Source organism: Corvus brachyrhynchos, unplaced genomic scaffold, assembly GCF_000691975.1.
Source record: "Corvus brachyrhynchos isolate BGI_N302 unplaced genomic scaffold, ASM69197v1 scaffold94, whole genome shotgun sequence".
Classification (NCBI taxonomy): domain Eukaryota; kingdom Metazoa; phylum Chordata; class Aves; order Passeriformes; family Corvidae; genus Corvus; species Corvus brachyrhynchos.
The window spans coordinates 7,499,077-7,505,519 of record NW_008238330.1 but is presented as its reverse complement, the minus strand read 5'-3'; positions in this window follow the sequence as shown (position 1 = coordinate 7,505,519).

The following is a 6,443-nucleotide window of genomic DNA, read 5'->3' as shown; positions in this document are numbered from 1 at the left end:
CTGCACAAACAGGGAGATGCAGCTTCTGAGACCCTGCACAGCCACCGATACCAGTGAGAAAGTTTTCTGATTTACAGTCTTCATTCCAATCCTGGAGCTTGGCCAATGGCCATCATGCCCAAGAAGTTTTCTTCCAGCCAGGTGTTCATTTCACAGCTCTCCTGTGCTGCAAGAGCTGTCTAGTGCAGAGCTGACTGCACATTTTTTTATTTCTTTATAGGAAAGGCTTTCCACTCCAGCAATATTTATATCATGATCTTCTTGCTTTTCCATTTACAGACCAATGTTTTGTTCTTCCACAGCATCTGCAAGGCATTGACATCCAGAGCTTTGCACAGGAAAGACCCCTCATGATCCATCTGTCTCTTGGGTGCTGTCCTGCTCCACTAGAGCCCAATGGGGCCTTTGTGGGTACATCAGCTAGAGACTACCAGAGGGCCTTGAACTGCAAGTGTTTAACACATCACAGTCCAGAAGACAGCTTTTTCTAGTTCGCCGTGAGGCAGCAATGATTTTTGTGAGCACTTCTCTGCTGTCCACCACCAGGGCTGGAAGTGACATCCATTTTGGGGTGGTCATTGAACACCAGGTAACACATACTTAAAGAGTAGGAAGAATACTTGTTTTGTCTATCCTCTGACCCTTGATCCTCACTAAAAGAGCCATAAGTGGCAAATAAATACAGCCAAAGGGTGTATTTAAAAAAAAAAGCTTCAAGCCAGAAGCAGCATCACAGGTACTAGATGAGCACTGCTAGTGAATAAGATATCCATTATATTCAACCTCATGATGCTATGTCTAGATATCATAAATAATAGACCTAAAAGCAGTTCCCTTTACCTTGTTCTAGTTCATGGACCAAGCCTGTTTCCTTCTTGCCTTGACCATTGTTTAATCAATTCAATCCTTACAAAGTCATTTTTACATATTTTACACAGGCACACCACCTAGGTTTAAATGAAAGCATATGGGTCTCTGAAGTCAAACCCCTCAATTTTATCTGCTCTTAGGATATCTTTTCTTCATGCCTCAAATTCTGCAAACCCTTCCCTTAGTATGTCCTGTCCATGAGCCTTGCAGGTACTGTGTAACAACAGCTGGACAGCCACCACAGGCATTTTTCACAACACAGGTCATCACTGTTCTAAACTTTTTCAGAGGGGATTGTTGATGAGGCTGCAAGTCCTTTTCAAGATGACCAAGAAATATGATATCCCTCTCTGTATCCTCCAGCCCTGAGGAACCTCTTTGGTAAAAGCCCAGCTACAGGGAGGTCTGCAGTCCCTGAGAAAGCCTTGAAAGCTTTAGTCTGAGAAAGTTTAAGACAGCAATATTGTTTCCAAAAGAAAGTGCAAGCACATAGCTGGCTGATGTCTTTGTGGCATCATTACCCTAAAAAAAGAGAAGCCACAAATCACTCAACATTTCTGTTCTTTGCAAACATTGATATTCTGAGGGTGTTTTTGTCCTCTGGGATGAAAACTAATGACTTTGATATAATATGTCAAAGGAAGAGACTGCTTGTTTTTCATGTAAGAAGCATTTCAGTTTTATTTCCCTATAATAGAGTATCCTATTATGACTCCTGGAGTTCCCAAACACTTCAAGCAATCCTGCAGTTCCCCAGCTTCTCAACTGCTGGGGAACCCCTCAAAGCCAGAGGGGATTCATAGCATGTCAGTGCCCCAGAGCAGGCACCCCACAAACATGCCACCCCATCCTCTAGAGTGGGAACAGAGGCCTTGAAGAGTAGTTTTTCCGATCTAGAGAGTCCATAGTAGTTCTGATATGGCAAATATTCCAGCCCAAAGGGTGGAGGGGCCTATGACTTTCTGACATCCCAGAGAGGTTTCAAGAACAGAGCACAGAGGTGTTCATTGCCTGCTGATTCAGGGCCACAGAAGGTAAGTGCTGCCACGGGATGTCTCTGCTTCACCCTGCACATAATCGATACCCAAGGACTCATAACTTCCTAAAGTAATAGAAAATAGGATCTTAAAGCTGCTTGTCCAGGAGAACAAACTTTCTTCTTTGGGAGACACAGGCTGCATTGCTGGTTTAGTCCTCATGGAGGTATGAAAGAACTCAGAAGGCATCTCTGTATTTCTCCCCTTGTGCCTCAATAAATTCCCTGTGGAATTTGTTCCACAGGACTGCACCTGCAGCACATCTACCACCTCTCAGGGGGATTTTCAGTCAGGCTTGCATCCCACTGGTGCTAACAAGGAGCTAGTAACTTTCTTTTCAGTAGCAGATTGGATGATGACTGCGAAAGATATGTTGGGGCAGGGGGAATTCAGACAATGTCAAACTCACTCAGTGAATGAAGGTTAAACTGAAGCTATCAGCCACATATTATTCTGATTCTTAGAAATTAGGAGATTTTTTCAGTAGTCCACTTCATTATACCTTTTAGGGTCAACTTAAATCTTATTTTTGACACCAGTGGCAGGACAGATAGATCAAGTACCAGTCTCCTGTTAGCAGAATCAAGGAGCATACATGCTGTTTCCCAAACATAGCATTGAACTTTCCCCCTAGACCTCCATGGTTCAGTTAAATGGAATAAACAAATAAGGATCTTTTAGCTGACTAACTGGAAAGTATTTTTTCATTGTAATAAAAATATGCTGAGCAAGTACTGGAGACACAGAGGAAGTCTTTCCAGAGCAAGCTCTATGTACTTATTTCATCTTTTGTTTGACAGAGATAGGCAATTTAAAAGAACCCCATGGCAGAGCAGCATACAAGAGAGGAGCTTCATCCTCTGCCTGTCATTGATCTCAGCTGTCTATCCTTGCACCTCTGTCATCAGTAACCGTGTTCACATCACCGGAAGGAACACCCATAGACTTGGCTCAACCTTCGTCCTGCCCCACCACCTGCTCTACACTAAGGTTTTCCCCTGTTAATTCAATTAGCTCATTCTTTGTGCCAGGAAAGGCATATTATTCCATGCTCAGAGTACCAGCTTCACAGTGTCTACAAATCCAGCGAGACTTTGCTAGAGGATGCCAGCAGCTTTCAAGAGCCAAGAACTCACACAGGAACAATTTTGATTCCCACTTACCTAAGTGCTGGGGAACAAATGGTTCAGGAAAAGGAAAAGAGATTGGGAAAACCCTATTCTTGCACATGCCACCAAGTCACATGTCCCACAGGCAGGCTGCAAAGCAGCAAGGATTGACATGGTCCAAACAAGAAGACCATGTTACCCTGACTCCTGTACCACACTAAAAACACACTTTGCACATTCCAGGGAGTTTTGTATGTGCCTTGCATTTTGACACACTCTTTTCTGTTGTTTACAATATCACATGAGCCTCATAAGCTCTTGACATTCTACTGTGAATCCTGTTGAAATCAGCATCTTCACATGTGCCATACAGAGCACGGGACCCCTGCTACAACTCTGCCATGTAAAAAGCACAGCTATTTAAAAGGCACAGGGGATAAAGCCTTGCAAACACAGTGGTTCTTATTCTATCTTTAGAAAGAAGAAAGCTGCTTCAGATACCACTGAATTCTTGATGAATGAGCTAACAGGCTGCAGGAAAACATCTCCTCAGCAATTCTTGATCCTGTAACATAAATGCCTGGTACCTACTGGTAGGCATAAAACAAAAGAAGTTTGTACATTCAAAAATAAGACCAGTTTTCTAGTCAAATCACAATAATATCAAAAACCTGAAAACAAACTTCAAAAGAAGTAAGGAAATACAGCCCAGAAGTGAAAGGTACCACAAAATGCCAAGTCATATCTTACAAAGCACTAACCAGAAGCCTTTAAACCTTCAGACAGCAGCTTATCCAACGTACCATTCTGCTCTTCTCAACTCAGGATATGTGAGGATGCTTAAGGAATGAAACCCAGATGTTTATGCTTTTTTCAAATTTAAGTCTTTCTGAAACATTAAACCAGTGAGATGGGTAGAGTTTTTCAGACACCAGCCTGCTAATTACAAAGCAGATAGGCTTCTCTGTCTGAGCTGGGAAAAGAGGGGAGCAACTGCTCATGCTAAAGAATACTGAACTGAAAGATTCAGAAGGTAGAAGTACTCGACAATATTTTTTCCTTCTGTGATTGACTTTTAAATTGGATTGCAATCCTCCATTGTCCCATCCAGGGAAGATCGTGTTTCCAAGTTAATTCTGGTAAGGTAAGTTCTGCTACAGCTCCCAGCTGGTGCAGTCCACAGAGGAACCACAATGTCTATCAGCCATTGGGGCAAATGTGTTGCCAGAGGGATGCCAAGAAGGTGGTTAATCTGAAATTCAGATTCCAACACATTGCCCAGGTTTGACTTATTTCCAGGCTCCAGATGTGGACAAGCCAAAAAAAATAAAAAGCCTGTGAAAATAATTACTGTCATTATTTCTTGGCAGCCACTTTCCAATGTATATAATTCGGCACATTTTTGTACGGTACATGCCTGCAGATAGCTTTAGCGGTATTTCTGGTGTTTGGACATGTGGAAGTAAACCAAATGCCTTGGCTTGGCACCAAGTTCAGGCTTTTCCCCAAGTTGCCCATTTCTAGTAAAGGTTGTTACCAAAAGGTTGTTGGTGATCTTACTGTGACAAGCACAAGAGAAGCAGACTACACTCCAAAATACAGAAGCCTCCTTAGGACAATGTTCTCCACTGATTGAAGCCATAGGTTCACCTCAGTGCTGCTTTGGATCCATTTCTGTCATGACTGAACCATGGGCACAAAAGCCAAGCATAGTCTCCCCCTTTCATCTTTCAAGAGGCTCCACTCCAGCACAGTCCTTTCTGACGGAAGCATGCTGGAGCCAGCTCCCCTCCAGAGCCCAGTCCCTGCCTTTCCTCCCAGTGCATGGAAGGAGACAGACACAGAATGGCTGAGTGTGTATGGTTTTGGACTGGGAGTCCAGAATCTCCCTTTTCAGTGTTAAATTAATCTTACAGCTACTGAACATCCAAGACTCTCAAATTGCTGCTCTATCCCACAGTTCTTCTTCCCTCCTTTCATCTGAGCTCTCTTCTCCTTGAGAGATCACAGTTCCTGCTAGAGGGTCTCTATGCTCTGATAATGCAAAACCAAAATAAAACAAACCAAGCCAAAAAACCAAACCAAAACCAAAACACAACAACAACAACGAAAGAGTAAAACACAGAAAAGTTTCAGGATTTTTATTCCATTACGTCTCTTACTGTCCTTTGAGGAAGGAATGCCCTTATCCCACTAGACAGGTAATCCACAGCAAGGTAACTTAGAATACGAAGTGTTAATACATGTAGTTAGTGCATGAGTTCGGGATTTATTTGGGGGGTGGGATTTTTTTGCTGTTTTTTTGGGGGGCTTCTTTTTTGGAAAGACTAAAACCACACAATTATTTTTCTTTCTCATAATAATGACAGTAATAAGAGCACAGCTCAGAAAATACTGAATTGGCATTTCTAAAGCCTCTTGGCTGTCCTGTTTTGCACTAGAAGAGCTATCTTACTGGCACTGGCCTAGACAGCCCAAAGACATAGTATGTGTTGCATCACATGCTAATATTCAGAAGAGCAACATTTATACTACTTTATATGAATGAGACATGAAGAAAAATAAAGTGTCTTATGGATAACTCAACAAGCTATTCATCTAACTGGGCCTTAATTTATTTGATCTATAATAACAAAATATTTCCTCCTTTATAATTTCATTCTTTAAATTCACCAGATGACAGAAGAATATTGTAAGCAGAAATTCTGTACTAGAAACCACATTCCAGTGGTATTGAGAAATCACTTTCTTGTGGTGGAACTAGAAGCCTGTTCTTGGAGCTGCAAGGATTTCTATTTCTCTGTGATAGTTTTCTGTGTGGTTGAGATGTAGTGTACACTACAGAACAGGCCTTATTTTGGATGCCAATGAACCTCATGGGTAGTAAATCTTTTTTCTTAAGCAATTAAATTTCTGACTTTAATCTTTCATTCTCTTGATAGAAGTGGTTTCCTGGATCAGGCTGAAAGCCAGAAAATAATCTGCAAAACAAAGGTTGCCCCCAGCTCTAAACTACATTTAATATTTCTCTTTCACTGCAATCATCCCTTCTGCTTTCTTTTTAAGTCTTTTTTTTTTTTCTTTTTCTTTCTTCCTTGAAGCATCTACACACTTTCTATTATTCATCGAGACAAAAGTGCTAAAGCTGGAAGAGATATTCACAGTCCTCAATGCCTTAGAGTTGCCTTCAAAATCTCATTTACAAACAACACTAATCTAGAAGTTCATGTCCATCACTGCTTCACCCCATCTAGCCTCTTCTTTCATATCTAGGGGGAAAAACCCGCTGGAATGATGGCATTCCAGTTTATCCCTTCTATCTGTAAACAAAAGATTATTAAAAAAAAGAAAAATACTAACTGCAAAGGTAATAGTATCTCTATTAACTAGAGGTCCTGAAATATTTTATTTAAGCAGTTAAATGAAC